The 26,734-nt window shown below is 38.6% G+C and overlaps 1 protein-coding gene across 1 annotated transcript in view; it reads left to right on the top strand.

Moving 5' to 3' along the window:
* The window catches only part of LOC115758589, a 69,166-nt gene that overhangs the window by 35,899 nt on the left and 6,533 nt on the right, over positions 1–26,734 (top strand). The window contains exon 3 of the mRNA XM_030699308.1: positions 13,344–13,410. The gene's annotated coding sequence lies outside the window, so the exon portion shown is untranslated. The remainder of the gene's footprint in view (positions 1–13,343; positions 13,411–26,734) is intronic.

The following is a 26,734-nucleotide window of genomic DNA, read 5'->3' as shown; positions in this document are numbered from 1 at the left end:
ACGCATGCTGTCTTTTAGTTGAACAATCGGAAAAATGAACACAAGTTTTTTAAGCATTAATTTTCTAGATGTATGTAATAATCAATATTACGTACACAGTATCTACTAGTTCGTCAGTCTCAATAAACTTACTCGTCTTCATTTGTTATGATCTGTAAACTTGTGCATCGTTGGGTGTTTAATAAGCGGAAACTTCGCAACACCTGACTTTGATAATGCAGTCACAGTGCGTGGCAAAAGTCTTCAGTAAATTGTGTCTGGCATTTAAAAAGAAAATGTTTTTTGTTTTCATTTTATTTTTCATTGTCAACATAATTAACAGGTTTTTTCTGAGTGTCACATGGCGTATACTTAATATGTGTTATGCGTTGCGGCAAGAGTTGTGAAATATTTTAGACAGTTCTTGAAATGAAATGATCATGAGCAGATTTTTTATATAGGCCTCAGTCATAATTGCCACAATTGTTAAAGTTTTCGCTTCGCTGGCATGAAATGGGGTTTTTGTTCTAATTACCTGGCCAAGATGAGTTCTTTTTTGTTTTGCCTCCCTCATTAATGAGGCAATTAGGAGCAGTTGATTGCTCACTGTGACTGGGCAGATAGAATTCCTACACATTTCCATTGGGCTTTCTGCTGCCGCTGTCTTTTTGTGAAAGTGAAAGTCTGGTTCATTGAGAATTCTTGGAAGCATTTCCAGCTGGCCACAGAAAGTAAATGTTATGCTTGACTGATTTTAATGCACAGCTATGCAAATTTTATTTCGTTTAAAAAGTTCTGAATAACTTTCAAGTTGTTGTTATTGTAAAACTTGTTTACGCTATTAAAGCAAACTATGCAGAAAATACTCTTAAAAGCAGAATTGGCAGCATAAAAATCATCCATTTGACTGGTTGAGCGATTGACTGATTGAACAAATGCTGTATTCTAAGAATCTGAAATGTGAACCTCTTGTGAGTTAATGAAAACTAAAACGAACTATTGCCAAATTCCCTTTGCAAGGGTGGAAACTTATGGAAAATGCTTGTATGCAATTTTATTGTTTTCCATTCGATTGCTTTCAAACTCATCTTTGTGAAAAGTAATTGGTGACGTGTTGCACAGTTCATTAACATCCATTTGCATTCGTGGAAAATGGGGTTCTATTGCTGGAAGGAAAACGGATTTCATTTTAATTAAAAATACTTTGCTGTGTTTAATGCGGCTAATACTTACACAAAATTGTTTTTGTTACTGAACTTAAGTATTTTGCAGTTATCTTTAGTGTCCTAATTGAATGTCCTGTAGCGAGTCCATAAATCCCACAACGAGGAAGGGCCGGGCCGAGCCGTTGCATTTGTAACTTTTTGTTGTCGGCAGCTGTTGCAACAGTTGTCGAATGACATTAAGGCTCCTCTTCTTGGCAGCCCGCTGCGATTCTTGTGTCATATAAATCACAAAACGCACTTAGCACAAATTGTGAAAGTTGCAAAAGTTGGTGCCACAAAAAGCGGAGGCAACAGCATCGGTGGCATCATCGGAGGCAGCCCTAGAATTTTCTTTCCCGGCTTCATTGCACAGTTGAGCAAATTAAAAGATAAAAAACCGCAACCGGCTGAGAGTCGGAACATGGCCCGAAGGTTTTTCCAGCTCCAGATACAGCCCAGAGACCCAGAGACCGGCTGATGCGGCCGCTGATTGCGGACGCACGCACTCGCCACACGCTGTGGCAGGCACGCAAAAAGTTGCTCAGCCAAACTAGTTTTCTTTCTTGTTGTTGTTGTTTTTCTGTTTCTTACTTTTAGGCAAAGTTAAATGTAACGTGCCGTAAAATGACGGCACAAGAAAAGACAGAGGAAACGAGAAAAAAGGCAGATACATATTGCCAGTACGAACATTACATACCCTGACATAAGTACTTTTTAGAAGAGCAGTTATTAAAGCCACAGGAGCTAGAAAGTCAAAGATAGGCATATTTTAATGTAAGCAATACGAATATTATATACCCTATCGTAAGTTAAATTATTTGACTCTAGAGTAAAGCAGTAAACGCTATTGAGCCTCTTAAACAGGTTCGTTGAATTCTCCCAGTGTTTATGCCAACTGAGCGACATAGCTAATATACCCACTTGGTTGCGTATCAAAAATAGCATAATTATTGCGCGCTCTTAGTTCCAACGAACCGAGGGCAGTGGGTTAACGTGCTTGGCGCCCCCTGGCGGCAGCGGCCGCAACGTCTGCGGCTGCATTACAATTGAAGTTTTGCGCATTTCGAGTATATTTTTCTTAGTTCGGTTATAAATTTGATTGCTTTTATTTGTAAGCAAAAACGAGATAACAAATAACAAAAAAAAAATGGAGAGACGGAAAACCGGTTGCTTTTGCCGCTGTTTTTGTGGGTGTATTATGGGCCTTATTGTTGTTGTTGTCCCGATTATGCAATGCGTCGTGTCGCCGCTCCAAAAACAAAATACAAATAAGTAACAAACAAAAAAAAAAAAAACAGTTGTGCAAACTTACAGTGGGACACAAAACTAAAACGGCTGCTGCGCTTTGTGTTTTTGCAATGTAATTGTAAGATACCTCCGCACGGCGCTCCTGCCCCTACACACAAACACAATCCAACCAGAAAATCACACACACATACGCAATCTGTTCTCTCTAATCAGCAAACAAATTTGTTGACATGTTGGGCAAACGACTAGAAAAAGCAACAACAATAATACAACCACAACAACAACAACACACACGTACACACACAATACCAAAGCAAAACAGAAACAGAAGCAAGGCAAATACTAAGCAGCTTTTGCTTGGCTTTGCTTGGTTTTTGCTTTTGAGCTGCGCCTACTTAACTGTTCTTGTTGTTGTTGTTGTTGTTACTCTTAATGTTACGGCTTGCTCATTTGCAGCTTACAAGAGAGGGAAGATGCTATGTAGAGGTAAAACTCAACGAAATTAAGAGCCAAAGCGCGTCTCGTTAAGTTTTTGTGCGTTTTGACCCTTTTAGTTGCCATAAAAGTGGTCCAACCTTCTATGAAGAGAGCTTCAGAAAGATAAAGAGTGAATGGGAAAGAAGGATAGAGAGAGGGGGAAGGGAGAGTCAAACAGTAAAAAACGGAAGTAAAATTTAAGCTCGGTTTAAGAGGTGCTCTGCTAAAATGTTGTTTGCATATAAAGGTAGCAAACTACTGTCGAATATTTTAGTTAAAACAATGCATAATTATACTTGGCTTACAATGTGAAAAAGGTAGATTGGAATGTGCGTCTAATTATCTAATAAGATTAAAGGTAATGCTATAATTAATTATTTTTAATATAAGCTCTAATATCACATCATAATATTCTATCTTTCAAGCAAGTGAGGTTCGCGTTCCATGCACAGCTATAAATGTGACCTATTTTTTTAATTAGGTAATTCTTGTTTCATGTCAGTTTATGGACAATTGTCTGATGCAATCCCTTAAAAGTGCTACACTTTATAACGGTAACTCATTCACGACACAATCAACCCCCCTCCCACCCACCACACTCAGTCGACTCACAAACAAAATTCGCCCGAAACCTTTTTGCGCACGTCAAAGCGGCTTAACTTCAGCTTGAATTCACAGCGTGAGCGAAAGAGAATGAGTGACAAAGATAGAGAGAGTGGCAGAGGGAGAGGGAGAGGGAGGAAGAGAGTGAGTCAGACGTACGCACATCCGTTATAGACAAAACGAGCCCATTGGCATTACTCAAGCGACTCTCTAAAAGCGGCCCTCTCTCTTCCGCTCTCCTCACAGTGTCACATACATACGTAATCCCATTGCACTTTTGACTCGGCTCGTCTGCTGCTCCATATAAAAGACAGCGGCAGAATCTTATTGCTTCCGTTGCTGTTGTTGTCGATGTTTTAATACCCTGTAATGTAGAGAATTAATAGAGTAGAGTATTTTGCAATGGTGGAAATGATCAATAATCAGCAGTCGATGCGTTACATTTGCCAATAACTTAACTTATATTACTGAAATCAATGCATATCGTTTTATTCCGGGGAATATAAGGACATTGAATCTGTGGATATTTACAAATATTCCATTTTTGGGCATTTTTATATTTGAAATAATAAGACATAAAGAGCAGAAGTTGTTAAAGGATTATATATTTTTGCGTGTTAAGCTAAGGAAATATTGATTATTATTTATGTTGCGTACAGGGTAGCTTGCCGTAGGGCACCCTTGACTAGAGCACCTATTTCTTGTTGTTGCTATTTAATACTTTGTTGCTGTTGTTATCGTTATGGCCGTGCTGCCCCTGCCTGTTGGCAGTTTTGCTTGTTTGCTGTTTGCTGTTACCTGTTGCCGATGCCGGTTGCCACTGGTAGCCCCATTTCCTTTGAGTGCATTAGAAGTCAAGTGAATAAACAGCAGCTGAAGCAGCCACAAAAACATGTTGAAGAAAAAGAAGCTGAAGATAAAACCGTTGCTCGCATGTTGTTTGACTTTTTGGTCTTGGCCTTAAAAAGCTTCGAGCTAACTTGTTGCGCAACAGCCACAAGACGAGACGGGACGGGACGAGGGCTTGGACTGGGCGGGGAGGGTGAAGTAGGGCAGCTAAGGCAAGAGTTCCCCAGTTCAAGAAGAAGCAGCTGAACCAAGCCAACTGAAGACGTAGTAAGAGCTGGAGCGCGAGCGGGAGTCGCAGTCGGAGTCGAAGTCGGAGCCGTGTCGGGGTTTGGGACTGTGGCACTTGGTCGAGTGCAACGAGTTTATTTTTTAGTCGTTTATTTTTGGGGGGTTTGTTGTATTTGCTGTTAGGCAGCAGCTGTTAACAATTGTTGTCGTTGTTGTTGTTGTCGTTATTGTTGGCCTGTTTTTCGAGCCGGCTGCCTGTTGCACTTGTTCTCGTTCTCGTTCTCGTTCTGGTTCTGGTTCGTTGGCTATGTTTTGGGTTGGTTCTGCTTTGGTTCAGCTTAGCTGGTTTGCAATTCTGTTTATTGTTTTTATTTAAATGCAAATAATGTTGCCTGGCTGTGCGAGAGCACACAAACTACATACATATATGTACGCTTACGTAAATATGTTTAACATTTGTACATTTTGTAATATTTGCCATCAAATAAAAGCTTTTTGGCACATTTTCAGCTTGCCTTAAATAATTAATCAAATATTATGCCACAATTCATAAGCTTCTATTCAACAGACATTATTTTATTTTTCTTTGTTCAATTTAATTTAAAATGCCTTACCTGAAAGTAAACTAAAAGCCAAAAAAGATTTCAATTGAAAACATTTTAAACCTAAACTGAACTGAGTAAAATAACAGCTTCCTTTTGCTAACTTCGTTAATAGTTCTAAACAAATTGTATTAAATAAATAAAATAAGAGATTAAAATATACGTAAAAGCACGTAACACTTTGTTAATTAACCAGTATACTAACTAATTAGTAATTGATTTAAGTTAACTGTAACTGCGTTTGAATCGGCAACTTTTCACGTTTACCTGGCCTACACGCCCCTCCACTGAGCCAATTAAGAGAAAAGGGGAAAGCATTCAAATTTCGAGAGCCAGTGCGTTAATATTTCAACCAAACAGTTTTAATTGAGTTAAATTGTGAAACCGATTCAATTAAACGAAATGATATCAATTTTATTAACTGTATTAAATTGAATTAAAAATAATTTGTTTTCTGCAGTGTATTTTGTGCATAGAACATAAGTAAATTCGATTATATCTGCTGTACATTTACAACATAATTAAATCCCAACTCGCAGTTGATTCGTTTAATTGTATCTTTTTATTGCTGCTGCTGTCTCCGCAGCCCGCTTGCGTCTCAACAACCCAGAGTTCTGCCCAGGTGTCAGTTTCAGCATCAAAATCTTGCCCAGCAACAATTGCAGGTTGAATGAACTGTGAAAAACTTAAGAACAACAACGACTACAACAATAACAGCTGCCCTGTACGTAATCGCAAAGTTCACAGCCATCAAAAATCTGAAGAAAAATAATAAGAGAGAAAAATACAGTCCGAACACAATTTGTGCGATGCGATCTGCCTGGGAACCTTCTCAACAGTTCGTTATATTGTTATTTCCATTTGCACACACGCAACACTCATTTATAGTTATTCATATTCATATTCACATTCATATTCATATTCATTCATGGCAGTTGTGCACACTCTGCCTTTGCTGGACTTTATTTACGTACATTTATCGAATTGAGGCAAACGAATTCATGGCGTCATGCCTCAAAATTTTTACCGCCCCCTTTTTACCTGCTTATTCATTTTATATTTGTATTGCCTTTGCTGCCTCTTTTTTTGATAAAAAGAATTTTATGGTAAAGCATTCGCTTGAATTTACTTAATAATTGAGTGTGTTTTGTTGCCATCGGTTTGTTTTTAATTATTGTTTTTAAAACCCTAAAATGTATGAAAGGAATAATATTTAAACTATTTTCAGCTTTGGCCAACAGTTTTAATTACATAGCTCAGTTGCCAGGGGCATCGAAAAGCAGGCTGCGAGAGGGTAGGCGTGGCTGGAATTGTGTACAGGGACTTACGTGTGTTGGCAAACAGAGGCCCACTAAAAAAAAAAAAAAGAGAAAGGAAAATGATTTGAATGTAACAAAGTAAAAGATACACTGCTAAGTAATTGGGTTAAAAACTGACAAGGTTTTAATTTATATAAAAAAATGCAAGCTAAATAAATATACATAAATTATTTTGGGTTTAAACATAGAAAATGCTTAACTGTAGTATTTTAATTAGTTTTAAGAAATATATAAAACAACGTGAATTTGTTGTTTATTGCCTTGGCTATTATTATTTTTCTCTTTACCAAAGACACTCTTTGAAGGGCAAGCTCAGAATCCCATATGATTATATGATCTTATATAATTTTTCTTTGAGCGATACGAACCTCAAAAGAAGCCGAGATTGATGCTAATAAAGCTGATTAGCTATTTAAACAAGGCTAATGAGAAACTTATGCAACCCGTTCGAATGGCAAAGGGCATTCGCATAAGGCAGCATGACTAAATGTTTGTTTTGGTACGTGCCAAATGAAAATAAAACCCGAAAGCGCACAAATTTAATAAATATGAAATGAGTTTGTCATAAGCACACACACACACACGCCGTGAAAAAAGCAGAGAAAACCCTTGTTCCAATTACAGGATGCTAGGGTCCTGTTCCGGCAACTGTCAGCAGCTGCTGCTGCAAGGCTTCGATAAGGTGCCGCAAAGAAAATACCTCTAAGCCTTACCCGAATAACCACTCACAAGGCGACCAAGCAAATAAACACGCACTTACAGGCTTACAAGTCCTTAGTCCTGTTCGCGCCCAACCACACGCCCAGCTCCTGGCCCCACGCCGACCCCGCTAGACAATCCTATATAAATAACATTTGACAAAATAAATGCCACTAAAGTAAGGGCCCGCAAAAGTCAAGTCAACGAGAAGGTGCGCGTGCGGCAGGAGCATGCGAGGTATTCGTGTCCTTGCGGCATGCAACAAATGCCAAACAAATCGATGGCGCACGCCGACGAATACCGAGAAAAAAATGTGATTATAAGCGCATAAAACTGCCACTGGAACCACCCCGCTGGCACCTAACCTATCCCTCTGCCAAATATCTCTCTCTCTCTCTCTACCCTCGGCCTGCCGCGTCCTTCCCATTTTGTGCGTGTCGTCAAGTCCTAGATTGCTCCGCTGTGAGCGGAACTTGTTGAATAAATAAGGAAATGAAAAGCAGCCAAAAACATAGAAAACTGTCACAGTCTCAGTCTGATTGCTACACAGGAATTCCTGTGCCACGCCCACCCTAACGCCTCTATAAAGGTGGGTCCCTGCAACAGTTTGGACAAAACTTGTTAGCTGGCCCATTAATAGAGCCCGCAAAGCGTGAAATGTCCGAATTGTGTTGTTCATGATAGGACAGGCTGGGATCTGTAATTGGAAAAATGGCAGGATGCGTCAGATGCCCCTGTCTGTGCTGCGCATATCAGCTGCAAGGATGCCGCGACCCACTGTTAAGATACGTATCTCTGAAACATCTCCTAAATAGCCAAAGGTTAGAACATTACCAGAAAAAAGAAAGATGTTCATTAAGGGAAACTTTACTTTCTATCATGGCTGCAAACTGAATTCATGGTCTGAGCTAGTGCCGCCTCTTTAATTTCGGCTCACAGCAAACCCGATTTGTTATTTCTAGCTTAAAGATGGGTAGGTGAAAAGGGCTTTGCAGCCTTTCAGCCTCTAAGGCAAAATGAAAGGGATCGCTTGATTGAATAAATAAATACTATTCTCTAATTGCGTATATACCAGAAATAGTGAAGTGCATAATTGCTGAAACTCAGGTAAAAATATATATTGAAAAACAGAAAAACAAGTATATTCAAATTAAATATCTAAAGTACTATTATAAAAATACTACTATAAAAAGTATAAAGTATTTATTTTAAACGCATTCTCAAATATATATAAAATGTATTTATTATTATTTTGACTTCTGCTCTGAAATAGTTAATAATTTATATTTTGTTTAATTATTTTTCTTCTTTCAAGAATTTGTTCATCAAAGAATTTAATGAATATACATTTTATTATCTTACATTTTCTGTTTAGCTAAATGTAATTTTAGTTTCAGTTCGCAGAATTCCAATTTAGTTCACATAATCCCACGGCGATTAGGCAATATTTGCTCTGTCTGGGAAGTTGCGCACCATGAGAATTTAACGAATAATAAACGAATATGATTTGTATTTGCTAAGCATTCACACGGCTCACATTGTTGGCAAACAACACAAGTTTGGGTAAACAGTTCTTTACAATTCTGTTTGCCCAATCTAATGGCCACCATTCACTTCAAAGCCGTCAATAGAATCTAATGTTCGTACTCGCTTTATGCCCGTGTGTGCGCGTGTGTGTGATTGTTTGTACACACACCTTTCTACTGGTTACACCCTGGCCATAATTGGCTGCCAAAGTGGGGCCACCAAAGTAACCGAAACGTGCTGCCAAGTTTTCATAAAGTTTTATCATCTACGAGCTACCTGCTGTCTCTTACCTGTACCGGGGGACCTACTTTATATGCGTCATGGGCGACTGTTATACCCTTGGAGAGAATGTTGTCACCTAATGTGTAACAGTTAGTTGAAGACCGATCGGAGCCTGTAAAATCTTCCGCTGGATGCGAGTTAGTTAGTCCATGTTTGCATTTTGATATCTCTTCGATTTGCTTACAATCGAAAAATATCGATTCTAAAGCATACTGAAGGGATATAAGAGCTGGTTATATTATATATAAACACAGATCTCTTCCAAAATATTGAAAAATAAAACAAATTTCAAGATGTATAAGTCTCTTCTGGTTGATGTAAAAGTTTGAATTGATATTATTTCTAAGCTAATGAAGGGTATCGCCTAGTCGAATACTTAAAAACAGCACTCTTATTTACTTTCAATTTATAAATAAATTGGAGAAACAAAAAAGCTGCCTCGTTACGTATAGGCCGCAGTTCCTGGCATTGCGTGCCTCTTGTCTTTTGGTCAAGTTGTTGTGCGTGCCATCATTATTATGAATGTTATTAAGTATTACTGTAATGGCAAGTTTTTCTGCTATTATTATTATTATTATTATTATTGTTGTTCGGCTCATATTTCAATAACTTCTCCCTTAGTCGCTCGGCCCCTTCGGAATTACGTTTCTGTGGCAGAAACGACCTTGCCATAGGCGCTCATCCCCGGCCTTAGAGTCTTAGTCGACCGGCTGGGCGACTGGCCTCAATGCATCAATGCCGCCTCGTCTCGCACGCGTTGGCAACCCTGAAATGTGCTCGCAGGCTCGCAGATTGTCCTTGACGCCCGGCAAGTCTTTTGTTTCGTGGCATTGAGTGCCGCTTGGGCCACGATTGCAACTATTTCAAGATCTCGCAAATACACAATGCGAGTGCTCAAGCCGAGACTGAGGCTGGAAGATACCCTGTAATCACCATACAGCTCTGTCAAGCCTCACACCAAGGAAAATAAGTTATTTGATAACTGCAGAATTAAACTCAAATAAGCAGTACTTACAGATGATATTCAAATGTGGCGGCATACAAAAAAGAAGATTGTTCCTTGAGGGGGAAGGTAGCCAAAAAGTAAAGAAGAGTATAATATGGTTCATCAATCTGTATTATTAAATAAGCCTTTCCTCTATCCAAGTTCAATTAGAGGGTATAGTTTGCGCATACTGTTGCATACTTTTCGCGCTGTCTCGGTTGCAGTCTCAGTAGCTTATTGTGTGCATACATATCAATATATATCGCTTTCTGGTCCATCAGCAGCTGGCCTTATATATTGGTTGTCCCCAACTGCAATTTGCATGCTGATTGCTTTTGCTCTTGCTTTTGGTTTCGCCTTTGCACTTGTCTATGCCGAAGGGATATGCAATAACTTTGATCCTGCAAGAGCAGCACATAAAACTTTTACCAAGTGCCAAAACCCTCGAAGCAGACAAGTTGCCAACTAAATTGCTTTTGACCCCCGCCCTCTTGCAGGCCCCGAATCCCGCCCGACCAAGAATGGCCACGCGCTAAAAGCTTACAAATGTTGTGCAATTTGTTAGCCGTAAAGCTGGCCAAGCATTGAATAACAACAAGTGCCAAGTTCATAGAATTGGATTACGACCTACGTTTGCAGCTAGGAGCAGGCAGGAGTGGGGTTGTAGTGGAGTTGTTTCCTAGGTTTCTCTATGTAACTGCTTACAGAAGACTTACATTGCCGTCTTATGTTGAGTGCGTTGCGTAAAACAAACCACAATGCACATCATCAGCAGCCTTGCCTTTGAAATGTTGCATAAATCCCAACTGTTAAGTAAGTGTTGTCCGGCACAAGGTACAGGTAGCTATTTTTATAAAAAGTTATCTAATGAGCTTCAAACTATTCTTGAATGGTCAATTGAATAACTATGGCATGCATTGTTCACTCGCTAAACGATCTACCCCTTTTGTTCTTTTGTCAAATACAAGTAACATCCCTTTCTTTGATATCAATCCAAATTGTACTGTTATTGTTCCCTGCTTCAATAACGACTTCCTTCTACTCCCAATTATACTACTCCCTATTCTACCACGACATCTATTACTAATTCTACTACGACTTCTACTACCACATCTACTAATTCTACCACATCATAAGTTCGGCTTCTATTACCACTAGTACATCAACTCCCTTTTTTTGGAACCCTACTACCACAACTAATAACGTTTACAACTACTACTGCTACTTTTACTATTACTACTACTACTGCTACTACTTCTACTACTACTGCTACTTGTAATACTACTACTACTACTACTGCTACTCCTACTACTGCTACTGCTTCTACTACTACTACTACTTTTACTACTGCTACTACTACTGCTACTGCTACTACTGCTACTACTTTTACTACCACTATTACTGCTACAACTACTGCTACTACTACTGCTACTGCTACTACTGCTACTACTTCTACAACTACTGCTACTACTATTACTACTACTCCTATTACTACTGCTACTATTAATTCTATTACCAACCAAAATTACAAATACATCTAATGCATGCTTCATTTCGATACCTGTTTTTGTTACTTCTATTATTCATGTTAATATCATTTACTTTAATTTATTTTATTTTCCCTACTTTTATTTCTATTATTACTTCTTTTACTACTAGATCTTCTACTTTTACTACCACCACCCTACTTAAATTTCAACCTCGTACTTGTTTTACTATTACTACTTCGATTACTTCGCTATTACTCTTTCTATCTCTGATAATACTTTGTTTTTATCAAATACTCCTTATACTACTACAATTTTATCTGCTTCCACTTTCGCTCCAAACTCCATCAGATATTTATTTATACTACTTTTTCTACCTCTCACTTTATTTTCTGCTACCAATTCTAGTACTATTTTTTTTTTTTTTTCAACTCTTCTACTACTTTTGCACAATATTCAACTTTGATATTCCTAATGGAAACGTCAATGCACAGAAATCCCATTTCCTGCGGGATATGCAGCCATTAATAAACGAAAGTAGATTGAATCGAGTAATTCATGTGTTGCGCATCTTTTTTGACTACACGGGACCATTAAATCCTTTCAATTTGCTTTGCACCGTCGCACGCACACACCAAAGCAGCTTGTCCTGAAAGAGAGTACGAAGGAAACATAATCAGATTGTTGGCTGCATTGTTGTTTGCTTCAGCTTCGGCTTGGGCTTGGGCTTGGCTAATAAATTATCCGTACTTTTGGTTTCTGTTGCTGTTGATGTTTCGGTTGTTGCTTCGGTTCGCATCTTTGCCCAGGAAATACACCTCTCAACCAAGTTGCAAACCGGAGCCAAGCCCGGAGCCGAAAGCCGCCAGACTGCGACTGCCAGCAGCAGCAGCAGCAGCAGCAACAATATCAACAACAGCAACAAGGAGCAGCTGACTATAAATCACGAAAATTGTCGCAGCCCGTTGTTTGCGCTTGTTGTTGTTTGTTGTCGTTACTGTGAGATGTTGTTATTGTTGTTGCTGCGGTTGCTGCTGTTTACAGTTTGTTGGGGATTTTTCATTTTATGGCAACTGGCATTGTTGTGACAGTTGTTTGCTGCTGTTGTTGTTGCTGTTGCTTCTGGCCAACGTCCTCCGCAAATCCTGTCATGCAAATTATGTTGAGCCTTTTGTCCAAATGCAATGGCCTGGCACATATTTCTTTTATTGTGCAGCCCTCTACGCTTTATTATATTATTTATTTTTATTTACAACCGCCCTCGTTTCTTTGTTTACTTAATATGAGAAAATAAGTATAAAAATATTTACCATCACATTTGTTCAGTCCTTTTGCGTAGCAAATGAAGTGTATTTAATCAGTGCTTAAACATTTTGACAGTCTCTTATGCTGAAAAAATGTATTTAAATATATAAATGTGGTATTTATTTACTCTGCAAATAGGGAGTTTTTTTATCCGCCTTGATTTATTTATAAAAATATATTGTAAAAAATTAAATCCCGTATTCTTCGAGATTAGATCAGCCTACGAAACCTACAAATCAAGGTTATAACAGCTTATTGATGATAGTGATTCCAGATTAAAAGAAAAATGTAGGCGCACTGTGTTGCTAATAAATTCGCAAATTCCAGGCTGCTGACAATATATTCAAGACAATTCTCAAATACAACGCACAAACTTAGCAAAAGGCACAGCTGTTGCACTTCGCCCAACTTATTTGATCTCAAATATTCAATGCTCGCACCTTAGCTGAACTTTCTGCAGCATTTAATACTCATTCAATTTCGTAATTGACAAAATTAAATGATGTTGATACAATTTATGCAAATCTGTTGTTTTCTTTTATTTACAGAACTTTTGGCAGGCAGCGCAAAAGAACGCAGCAGAAGACAGGAATCAGAATCAAGCCAATTGAAACTGTAAGTGAAGCATTTTGATAAATCTACATTAAATTGTGCTGTCGGCGGTGTCAGCGACAGCACAACAGAGTCACAGTCAAAGTCCTTGTCAAATGACTTGAAGCATTTCTTGCACGAGGCAAACGGTGCGTATGATTGATATGCGAAATGAAATCGTGCCCGCGCGCCCGTTTCTGCCTGTGCAAAAGCTGTGGCTGTGCCTGTGCAATATAAATTTGACGCTATGGCGTTAAATAGCGCGTAACAAGCGACAACATTCGCCACGCCCACTGACGCCCACCCAATACCACGGCAACCAGATGGTTTCAATTGCAGTTCCTGGAAAATACACACTTCAAATCCCACACACACACACACACACACACACACAAATATTTTGCGCTCACGTTAGAGTTATTCGGACTGAGCTACGTATTGTCAGATATTTAATTAACTTATGTACTTGGGCTCTTGTCTCTATTGTTCTGGGCAACCGAAGGACATACAATCAGAGAATATATGAGAAATGTTCTACTTGAATCAAGACAAGGTCAAACTATCATATCCTGTATTTTAAGTGAATGTTTAATCCTACAATCTCTAAATACAAGGTAAAAATTAGGAGACCCTTTTTAAAAAAAAAAAAACAATTAATACCTTTCTTTCTTAATACAAGATCAAAGGAGTTAAACTAGGAAGTTCGGAATATTTATACCAAGTGTCTTAATTCTTGTAACAAGTTTGCATAGTTAATTCAAGCATTTTCAACTTTTTTAAGCAATATAAAAACTGGAATATCAAGGTTGATTCATGCTTTATAAAAAAATATTTAAAACTGAAATGTACTTACAACTTTCAACACAAAAAGTGTATACATTTTTTTTACGTACGATTGAAGCCTCTTTTTTCTGTGAGTGTAGAGTCAGCGAGCGTCATGTTGCATTCAGTTTTAATTACAACGCCTACGGACAAATGGAATACCAAACAAAAGTTCTACATTTAACTAAACACGCACAATGCGCCAAGGTTTTACACAGGCTTATCTAAGCGTCTACGGATATTGATAAGCCCACAGAGAGAAAGAGTGAGAGACAACAGGGAAAGAGAGAGAGAGAGAGAGATAGAGATATGTACAAGGACATAGAATTTGTGGTATTTGGGTTGGTTCGTGCTAAGAGAACTTGCGGTTTAATTGAAAAGCGATGCAATTGATAATCTTCGGCTGTATGAAAGCTCAAATTAGCATAAGAGACAGGCTATTGTGCAATTTTGTAATGAAAATTACGAAATTGTGCAATTGTTGAGACTAATCTAAGTCCAAGTGCAAAGAAGATTATTTTCTAAGCACCAAAAACGACAAAAGTACTGGAAATGCGGCAAGGTCAGATGCACATATTCATAACCTTGTGAAAGGTATTCAAATTTTCGCAGTATGCAATATTTCTGATGCCATAAAGTATATATTCTTGTTTATTCTGCCCGTTTACTTAGATATAATTCCCAGACAATTAAATAAAAACAAATACTCTTTAAAATATGTATAGAAAAAATTTAATTATTAAAATACTGCGTACTTTTGGTATGTGAAAATATTCTGCTTCTTTTTGCTTGTGTTCAGCCAATTTTATCAACAACAACAAATTTAAGGTATTTAGTTTAATTTAAATTACCATTAGCGTATAACTAACAACATTTGCGCTCCATTACGCAGCTTATGTTGAATATTTACCTAATTGAATGCCGCGTAACTAATTCAGTGGCGAACTATCAATTGGCTGATGAACAAGTTTGCCAAATGCAGCTGCCACAGTGTGGGAATTGCTGCAACATGCAGCACACATTACGCATACGCCCTGTTGAGCTACAGCAAACTTATAATACGGTTATGTCGCTTCAGGGAAATTGTAGCTGGCAGCTTGGGGCGAGGGGGGAAGACCTAGACTTGCGACACGTGCCAGATACTTGAATAAGTCAAGCCACCTAAAGGGTGTGTGTGTGTGTGTGTGTGTTTGAATTTCGATTGGCAAAGCGAATGAATTATGCAAGTTGCAGGCAGTCGAAAGCGTTTTATGTGCGTCTCTTTGGAATGCGGCATGTGGCATGTGGCATGTGGCATGTAGCATGTGGCTTAAATTGAATTTATGCGCAGGAAACGTTTCCATTTTGTGTTCAAAGCGACAGAGGAAGAAGACGATGACGACGACGACGGCGACTCGACTTTCAATTTATGTGCCACATTCACGACTCGAGTTGCAGCTGCATGAATTCCGCGCCTTTTTTATTCTCTGTCTCATTCGCTCAGCTCTAATTGTGAAACGCCGCTGGCGGTTTTTATATTTAATATACATATATATATAATTGTGTGTTTGGCAATGCCGTATCCCCATCTCTATAAATGCTGGCCTGGTCCTGTCAAATGGCCACGGGCTGATAAAATGGCGGCCGTGCCAACTCATTTGTCGCCCGACCGGGCAAAACGTGGCCCATTTCCGCAAATGTCTTTTTGCCAAGCCGAGCGAAACGTGAGAAATAAATTTTAAACGCAAAGACTGTCAGGCCCATAGAAATGTGCGGGGTATATGTGTGATATACCTCGTAACTGAAAGATTAGCTGGCAGGAAGACTGAAATATCTATCTGATAGAGAATGTGTACTCTGCGACATGGTAATTCATTTTCATAAATTGAAAGAAACTGAATATTAAATAATAATGCATAAAATGTAGGAATAGAAGTGGACTCGAACCAGCAATTATTGGCTTGTTAGACGTTTTGCTGCTAAGCTCCGCATGCTGCTTGAAAATTTAAAAGGTTTACGAATTAAATGAAGCCCCTTTTGAATGCATAAAAATAAAACAAATCAGCAGATATGTTCAGCGTATTGTAAATTAAAATACAGGGTATTTCTCAAGTAGCGCATTGCAATTTACCCTATTGTAACTTGTTGAATTTGCCTGAGCTGCGCTCAAGGTAAAACGTGCGAAGGACATGGACTTGGACACGGACACGGACACACGAGGCGCTGCCGACGACAACACTGCATAAAAATCCATGACAAAATGTTACAGATTGGCCAGTGCCAAGGCGTCTAGAAGCAGGGCCATGCCCGTATCCGTATCCGTAGCCGTAGCCGTAGCCGTAGCCGGAGCCTTAGCTTTAGCCGGAGCCGAACTAAGGCCGGACGGGGCTGTTAAACGAGCCCCGGGCAAAGCTCGCCAAGAGAGCTAACGAGCAAGAGAGAAGGAGATGTGTTTTGTAAAAGAGCGAGACATGAAGCCAGGCACGCCTGCATATTTAATCCTGTTGATTTTTATTTGTTTCCGTGTTGCTGCTACGGCTGCTGCTACTGCTCCTGCTACTGCTCCTGCTACTGCTACTGCTACGCCAACATGTTGTACTATTTTTATGGCTTTTTATCTGCCTGATGATTTTGCATGCTCTTTGTTCGCAAACAACAGCGCATCACATCCCCAACCGAGCCCCACACACCTCCCCCACACACACTGCGGATAGATGGTAAAGTTTTACATATTTCGCTGCGCTGCGAAGGACGTCCTGTTAGCTACCTGATTACTATATAGTGAAAGCTCTCTTGAGCGTTAGTCGATTGAGATGTCGAAGAGATTTCAAAAGTACGGGCAAAAAACGACAAATTTCATTCGTCGTTAACAAATAATAATGCTTTTTCACATTTCATTCAAAATAAATATTTATAAAATATATAATAAGTTGTTTAATGATTTTCTATTTCTCAAACAGTCGATTGTATCGAGCTGTTCTGTTACAATTTTATTTAAAATTTGTATTTTCTTTCAAGTGAATGGATAATCCTTGTAAGGTCTAAAAAAATTAGCCTCCTGCAATATTTATTTGCCCAAGGAAGCTGTCCGTTAGTTGAACTTTCACTGTACATATATCTTTTTACGGGCTCCTGTTGCCAGTGCCAATAATCCTGGGCATTCTCACGCCTCTCCAGTGTCATCTAGAACATCTAAATAGGTTGCACAGCTGCTTACCATGTTTTTTGGCTATTTTATTTAGAGAGAATAGAGGAGAACGAAAGAGAGAGACTGTTTGAAAAAAAAGGTAGCAACTGTGACAAGGCTGACATTTACTCAGGCTGCATTGCATCTGCCCTATGCCTTGGTTGGCTTGAAGGTCGCTGGAAGATGGTCATTGTAAATTTATATGATTTTCCAAATAGACCAAATAGGCGACAGGCGACATTTACAATTAGAGAGCACTTAACGATAACAACTACGATTTTTATAAATAAACCAAGTTGAGAGCTTGAGATTGGATATATGTTCAAGAACAAGAGAAGCGTTGGTAAATTAAAAATATAGAAGCTAGCAAAAACAGATTTATAATTTATAAATAATTTATAAAAAAAAAAGAACGCGTTACATGTTTACAATTTTGTAAGCACATAATTCTTGTATTAACTGGAATATGGCTTATTTAAGTTATTAACTATGTCGTTTCAATAACTTCATATTTTTTTACAAGCAATAATATAATAATATACATGACGTGACAATCACTACGTGACGCATTTTACATTGTTAATTAACTCGAGACGCGATTTATTTTTTATTATGATAGTATTCATTTTATTTATAATAAAGTACAAAGCCCAAGGTGTATTTAATCGTTAAAGAGTTAAACGAAAATATAACTTGGATTCTTACAGTAAAGTGCGTAGCAGTGCATAAATGCTGTATATATACATATGAACATAATAAAAAATGTATAATGCGAGTAACTTTATAAGCTTAGAGAAATAGTTGGCTCACATTATTTTTTGGCAGCATTTACACAATGCAAAAATTGCGAGAATGCAAATCATTGCGAGTGAATAAAATATATCAAGTGAACAGATTTATTCTGGGATGACATCAGAACGCACCGTGCTCGGAGTGCTTGTTAAGCTGCGCAAGGTCGAGTTGAAATAAATACAAATAAATAAAACTGGCAACATTCACACAATTTTAATTTCAATGCCGACATAAAGCAGAGCTGTACTTAATAAATCAACTCCCCCTCCATCGGGCAGCTCGGAAACTGGCACAACAATTTGAGCGAGGGCTCATTAAAAACCAAATACCGTAAGCCAAAAACACAGCGTCAAACAAGCGTATGCTGCAACTAACAGAAGCGTGGGAATTGTAGGTGCGCGACGGGGTGGCGGATGGGCCAAGAGGTGGGCCCAAGTTCGTAGCCAGAATGTGGAAAACCAAAACAGTAGGCTAAGCGCGTCTAATTGAAGTGTGTGGAACGCGCACGTTCCTCAACTAACTAACCCACCGACCAATCAATCAATCAGTCAATCAATCAATCAATCAGGCAGCGTTTAAATTTGATTGATTTACTCGTGTAGTAGCCGAAGCACTGGGACGCAGATTAAAAACAAAGTAAGAAATTGTGGAGGAAGGCACGATGTGATCGAATAATACAACATATGGTATTTTTCTGCAATTTGTTGCTGTTTTTGGTTTTTTTGGAATACATATATAATGCTTGAGTTGAAAAGCTATAGCTTTATATATTCCGGCGCAATTAACCCGAAATCTGGAATTTTACATTTTTTAAATTTATAATAATATTTGGAATTTTTGTTTATAAATATCAAAACAGTTTTAAATCTGTATCAATATTGTTTACGGTGTAAATTCCACATTAAATTCCATAAACAGAATGTTCGAGTAATTCGCATTTACGCACTTTAAAGCCCCTTATGCAACGGGCCACGTGTGAGCCTAATGGAGTGCATGCTTAAAGGCTTTAAGCCAGCAAACCAAGTGAAATATTGGCATTGAGTTGCCTCTACTTAATTCTAGCTAAATGCCCGCTGAGCCCCCTGATCGGGCCACTTAGTTGTTCGACTTATTAAGCTGGCAGCAAATGGTGCATGAGTGGTTGGGAGGGGGGAGATGAGGGGCAATAGCAACAGGCCACTGGCCCAACGTCATCATCATCTTCATCGTAGCTATCATGATTATCGTCATGTTAGTTAATAAAAATGCCAATTGCAGTTTTGTGCTTACCCTTCATGCCTGCACCCTTGCGGCTACTTTGAAAGACGCGAAATTAACTTGGAAATTGTTATAGCATTTTGTGGTTCTCGCCCTCTCTTTCCCTCTCTTTTTTCTAATTCTCAATTTCCCTGATTCTCGCCCCTTGAGCAAATCGGCTTAAAGACGCGGCAAAGAATTCGCTTTCATGTCGACAAGATGCTTTTTCTTTCATTATATTGCACTTGTTTTCTTTTACTCAAATTTCTGTCTCCCTTTCTTTTTCTCTCGCGCTTTCTTGTTTGTTTAATAAAAATTCTGAAATTACTTGACCGCAACAAAAGCGCCAAATTGTGCCAAGTTGTTTTCTCTCCACTTAAGCACAGACTCACCGAAAGGCGCATTCGTATGCGGTGTACTTAATCAGCTGAAAGCGTTGCCAAGTTTTGCCCAAATGTGCCAGATCACGTATACGCCCGATATGACTGGGCACAAAATTGATTTGCACTGTGCACGACCAGTGGCTGCTTGGTTGGGTGGGTGAGTGGGTGGCCAGGTAGCTGAAATATTTTCAGCTGTTTTCAAAGCATTTGGGAGTAATCAGCTGCATTAAGGTGCCAAAGGGATTTCCAGCAGCAAACAGAGAAGCAGAAGTAGATCAGGACAAGCAGCTAGACGAAGGAGACTGTGGCAAATCAGACAATCCTTTATCATAAATTAAATAACTGAGTCATCTTGAGATAATGAAGATGATTTTATAAAAGACAAGATTACAAAATGAAAAAACTTGAAAAAACTTGGCTTCACGGTGAAAAATTTATGGCGAGTACAAAACTGTGCCGAAATCGGCTTTAAATTCATATTGCAATGCATTTTTTTTAGAGATAATACTTAGATATGGCATTCAGCTTAGGTGTAAATCTAAGTATACAAAATTTCAAACTAGTTCAATTATTTTAGTTCCAGAAAATAGTTAAAATTAAATTAAAATTAAATAATCTGACCAATGCTATGCACAATCAATTGCAGCTACAAAAATAAACAACAACTTAAGCCTCGAATAATTCTAAATAATTCTGTCTAAAATAAACAAATTCCTCAAAGAGCATTAGTAAATGTGATTAAACGGCAAGTCAGAGTAAAACCATTTCGCACAAATTGCAGAACTTTTCAGTTAATTGAAACTCAACACGGGCCACCATCAGCAACAACCACCAAATGCTGCCTTAAAAGCTTTTCCGTTCCATTTTATTTGTCGACTTCGTTGGGCGCTACAGACCACAAACTAAATTCAAATTTACTGCAGCCTCAACAGCAGCAGCAAAAAACATTTCCATAGTTTTTCCTTTTTTTTTTTCATTTTTCTTCTTATCGATGCATTTTCTTTTTTGCTCAAATATTTGCTCTTACTTTTTGCAGCGATTGTTTTGTTTGTTTGTTTTTTGTTTTGTTTTTTTTTTCTTTTTTTTTTGTGCAGTGCAAAACAATGGAAATTCAAGTTGGCTTAGAGCTGAGTGCTGCGTGGTTATATATCACCCAACTTGGCTTTTAGACGCTTAGATTTGTTGCCATTTAGCGGGAACTGCAGTCGTTTTAAAGTTAAGCGTGCGTGGGCGTGTCCAGGGAGTGGCCAGGCCCAACCAAACCAGGTGAACCGCTATCCCCAGCTGAGCTACTATCCACGCTGGGCAAAATATATACCACATTGCTGTCAAGCTGTGCCCCATTATTTTTACCTCGCTCCCACTCTTTTTTCATCCCCAACGCCCTTGAGCCCAACGCCCATCCTTTGGTTTATGGCCTTCACGTAGATTTGACATTACATCGATTGACTTTTAATGTGTTCGATGTGGCAAGCTACTACTAGCTAAATAGTTTACTGCCCAGCTGTCCAACATCGTGCATGGCATGTGAAAATGTTACCCATACGCCCCGTGGCATCCGTTTTGTAGGGCACTCACGTAAATACTTTGATCACTTTTGTAATTGTATTGTTATGGGCGCAACCATCAAATATTCATGGTCAATTAGAGCCAAAAACAGAGCACCACCTAACAAAACTATGAAAACTTCAGAGAATGAAGGTTTTTTTTTAAAATAATATACATTTTATGAGCTAAAAATAAACACATACAACTTTTGAATTCAACAAAGTGACTGACTCACGGACTGACTGAAGCTGCCATTTTTACACTATTTATCTTTTGCCTTGTATTTTAAAATCTAAAAGGAATTTTGGAAAAATATAATCTACAAGTGTGAGAAATTCGGGTAGTCAGAGCCGGATATAACGGGCTATTAATATAAAGAATATTTGACTGCATTTTATATATAGTTTAATCATTTGTGAAATATATAAAAAAAAAGATAATTCCTTATTTATAAATAGAAAAAACATTTGTCGGTTGTTTAGTGTAACTAGTAAAATATGGAACGTATATCCCTTGCTTTGTTTCTGCCGCTGCGCTTTTTGTCGATGTTTCAGCTCTTCAGGTCGACGGACAGGATTGTAGCTTATTGGATTGGGCTTGTCGATTGGGTATTGAATGCCCAAGGCTAATTTGCAGGCCCACATTTAGCATTGGCCATTGCCACAAGCATTATCATTTGCATTGTTGTGACAAGAGACGACTGATTTCATTAACTGACCTTTAATTGCATCATAAATGGTTAGTACAGCTATTTCAAGCGACATACATATACGTAATTTATGCAATTGAATTGCGGCATTTACAGGCAGGACCTGCAGGACATTGCCGGGACTCTGCCGTCGGCCGTGACCCAGTTCTGTAGTTGACTTCCACTGCGAACAGGAACTGAGCCACATTTTCATGACAAGTGACACTTGTGGCATCTGTGCTTGGCACTAATTATACCCTGTACTCATACATATCAAATAAGTATGGGTATATTGGTTAGGGGAAAATGTGTGTGTTCAAACCAAAAGAAGGGAAAAACTATTTCGACATCTATTCCAAAATTAGAAACGTACATAAGTAATCTATAAATTCGCAAGGTCGCGTACAGGGTATCTCTTAATTGAGCAATAAGTCACGCCTACTTGTTTTCTATGGCCCACTTCGAGGTGGAGGTGGCTGTGGCCAGGGCCAATTTGGCCCACATTGAGCCTTTAGATTGAGCTGCTCGTCACGTAATGCGCAGGTGGAACGACGTCCAATCAGACATCGGACAACATCTTCAAAGGCGCAATCATTTACTGTAGATGTTTGCTGTTTGTTGTTGCACGTGCAACCATCTGTGCCAAGAATGAGCTTTGCTTTCCTTCTGTTTACAGTTCTTGTTCTTGGTTGTGTCCCGATAGGCTTTTTGTTGGGCGCTTAGCTCGACAATCTGGTTGAAGCAGACAAGAAAGGGTTATTTGTGAGTTAAAGTGGAGGAGACTATGTGCTGAGATATTTGATATATAAACTTATGCAGAGGTTAAAAAAGATTGAGATATGAAAAGACATACTTTTGTGAAGTTTCGGAAAATCCAACAGCTGTTTCGAAGGCTCTAAAGGGAAATTTAAAATATATATTTCTTATAAAATATCTTGAATTAAAGCAACATAATCTGAAAATCGTAATAATTTTAAATCGAAATCTCACGCATTGCTGAGGATATTATTAAATTCTTACAAAATGTATAACGCATAGAGGGAGATATCAGTGAGCCCAATAATAATCAAGCTCCCATCTTTCTAATACGTATTTTTAATTATTTTTGGAATAGATCCAGATTTATGTTAGTGCTCGAGAATCGAAGCATTATATTATATTAGTAGTTGACATGGCAACAACCATTCAATAAGCAGCTCTTATTATTATTTAGCAGTATTTTATAGTGTGTTAATTAAGTATTTGCACTATGCTTTTAACATTTGAGAAAAATTTAATAAGCTCAAAAGAATATGTATAAAACGGTCGGATTGAGATATTGTATAGCGTATTTAATCTGATATAGAGCAAACATTTAATATGCAAGTCTTCCATTCAATTTAATGCCAGAAGTACGGCAAATAAATCAAAAAATAAAACTAGTAAATATTGTAGAGCCCCGACTGCCCCCTGTAAGCCATGTCGTTGGCAGTTTTAGTGTTACGCACCAAAATTTTGCAGCCATAAATAAATTTGCATGCATGTTTTTGGCACATAAAATGGCAATAGCTATTTGGCTGCCTATATAGTATACGACTATATGGGATATACAGCGAAAAAAAATGCTCTCGAAACTAATATTTTTGGATATTACGAATGGCCAGACAGGTTGAAAGCCGCACTTGTGGTCTAAATCCCGCAGTGTTTTTGCTTTTTATTTGTTTTATAAATTTTATTATACCCTGAACCCATTAAAAATGGGTATAAGGGTATATTGTATTTGTGCAAAATCCAAATGTATGTAACAGGCAGAAGGAAGCATCTCCGACCCCATAAAGTATATATATTCTTAATCAGCATCAATAGCCGAGTAGATCTAGTCTGTCCGTCCGTCCGTCCGTACGTATGAACGCAAGGATCTCAGAACCTATAAGAGCTAGAGACTTGAAATTTTAGATGTAGGTGCTCCTAGTGCCTGCGCAGATCGAGTTTGTTTCCGATAATCGATAATAAGAGCTAGAGTCACCAAACTTGACATATAGCTTCTAAAATAGAATATATATATGCATTTGATGTTGGAAGAAGAGGGTTCAGGGTATCCCCTAGTTGGGAGCTCCCGAATAGAACCTCTTACTTGTTTTATTTTCAAGCAAATTTAATGTGCATTGAAGACAGCAGAGCTTTCCAAACTGTGCATCAGCTTAATTAACGATGTGCATGTGTTTGCCTGGCTGACGTCTGTACCTTTCTCTATCTCACTCTCTCCCTCTCTCTCTCTCTCTCTCTCTCTCTCTATCTCTCTCTCACTATTTCTGCGTGTCTGTTTATAGTCTGCTTTTAGGCGCGTCTCCGCTGCAGAGCTACGCATTGGGATTTATGCGTTAAACGTGATTTTTACACAGTTTTCACTTGTCCGTAAACCAAAATGCAAACAGCTGACAAATGCGTGTAAAATACGAGAGTAAACGAGCCCCAGCCACAGGCATAGCCACAACCACAGACACGCCCCCTACACGGGGCACATCACCCCTTGACTGTCCGGCTGAAAAACACGTGCTTGGCGCTGCCCCAGGGGCATTTGTGGCTCCGGCTCAACGTTTGTTTACCTTGACCAACAAAAATACATGAAAGGACACGTTTAAATGCACGTCAGTTGGTTTTTGTGTTTTTCGGGTTTTTCTTTTTTATTTTTTTGAAAGGACAGCCACCGCTGTCATACATCGCGCTCAAAATGTTGGCTGCAACTCGTGAATCATATATGAGATATCCTTGAATGTGTGCACGTGCCCAATTTTGGGTGTTGCTTAAATACTGTGCTAAAGCGTACACCTTACCTGTGCTAGCTTTGCCACATCTCAGCAGACTATCGGGCTGAGAGATGACGATCTTGGCTGAAGTTCGACAAAGTTTGATTTTGTAAGGAGCAAAAAATACCAATTTCAACATTCGAAACTACCAATGCTGCCACATTTTTTTATAGACAACTTCACTTTGTTAATAATATATTAATTATTTTTTATTGTTTCTGATAAGTAAGCCAACCAGCTAGCAAACCAGGAGAGTAGCTGAAAGCTTGTAACAACTTTCCGACTCTGGAAAATAAATCAAGTCAATTTCGAATTTAGCATAGGATAAAGTAAATGATTTTCAACCTTTAAGACTGGCTACTATGACCTTCGTCTAAGACAAGCTACATTCAAACAATAACCTAAGATCTGAACCCGAAGCCTTGTTCTTCAGTTGTCTAAAAGAACGAATTACTCTACATGAATTCTCTAAATGAATTCCTATATGAAAATTCCCCGGTATTTCATATTGGAATTCATTTGTTTGTAGACATAAAGCATAGCTTTAGGTATTATAAAAGCCGACTTCATAAGCAGTTCCTAAGCAGCATTTAAATTATGATGTTCTTATTAGTTCAAATGACACTATTCAGCTTTGAAATTCTATACAAAGGCAACAGCGTGGCCCAGCTAAATGAAATTCCGCAGCCTTTTGACGTAGACGGCTAAGTTTACATAAATTTCCTGGGCCTTATTGTCCAGTGGAAATACAATAGCCTAGCTGAGTGGTTTTTTTTTCTATTATTAGTCGGCCAGGTGCTTCAGTTCCACTCTTATCCCCCCGCTATTGTTGTCTTATGCAAAGCGCGGCGCTTGCTCTTAAGTTTTATTGGCGGAACGTGACCGTAATAAGCCGCTTCATGTGCGAGCGGCAATACAAAAGTGCATTAAATATTTACTCAATCAATAAGACACATATTTTCGCAGAATATATGAGGGAGGCAGCTTTGGGCGGGGTTGTTTCAATTACCTGCCCCGCTACTACTCTTATTTTTTGCAAGCAGAACTTAACTTTCTTTGCTTTGCATATTTTCTACTTGGCAACAGATTCTTTTCAAGGACCGCTCGCCCCTCTCAAATCTCTTCGAGCTTTTATTTGGCTTGCAGGAGCGGGTGGGCCCCTCAAGGAGCCGGAATTTTGAATAATTTATTAGAGCTCTGGCAGGCAACGCATCGCATCTCATTTCATCTCATGTCATCTCAGCTGTGACTTGCCATATAGTCGAGGCTTCTCTGAAGATATATATATACATATATATAAGTATATATGCATATGTACATCTGTTGTTTGCTTGTTGGCAAAATTATGCGCGAGTAGTCGAATTTGATTTGATTTTGACTGTGCAACCACTTGATAGGCCTGCGGCATCAACAATGTTTTGGCCTCTTGGAAATAAGTTGGCAAGCACAGATTTTGGCCTTTTCAATGCGGTAAGCTAACATACTAAAGTTTTTAGCAAACGGAAGTCATTTAAGACCCGCCTCAAAGTCTTGAGCAAGTCTGGCCCGATTAGATTACAAATATCGTAATTAATCGCATAGCGGGTCAAAAATATTAAATTTAGGTTAGAAGTTTGTGTCTGTTAAGAATCAAATTAAAAATCACATCAGGAATTATTCGTGCTAAATTTTAAACCGCATTTATCTCTGCGTCATTTGTTTGTATTTTAAATGCCTTTAAACACTTTTCACATTAACCAAATACACATATAGGGATTAGAGGGTGGCGTGACCGCATGCCTTTTATCCCACATCGTTCTTTTTATGTCACACTCATGTATTTTATCACTGGGTTTTATTACACAGTGTAAGTATCAAGGTAGTCCCCAAAACAGATGCAAAACTGAGCAAAAGCAAAGCACATTATCAACCAGGCCACAGGGGACTC

This window comes from Drosophila novamexicana, unplaced genomic scaffold (genome assembly GCF_003285875.2).
Source record: "Drosophila novamexicana strain 15010-1031.04,08,12 unplaced genomic scaffold, DnovRS2.1 tig00000193-arrow-pilon, whole genome shotgun sequence".
NCBI lineage: Eukaryota > Metazoa > Arthropoda > Insecta > Diptera > Drosophilidae > Drosophila > Drosophila novamexicana.
Note: the sequence above shows the minus strand (reverse complement) of the source record. Positions and strands in the feature narration are given on the sequence as shown.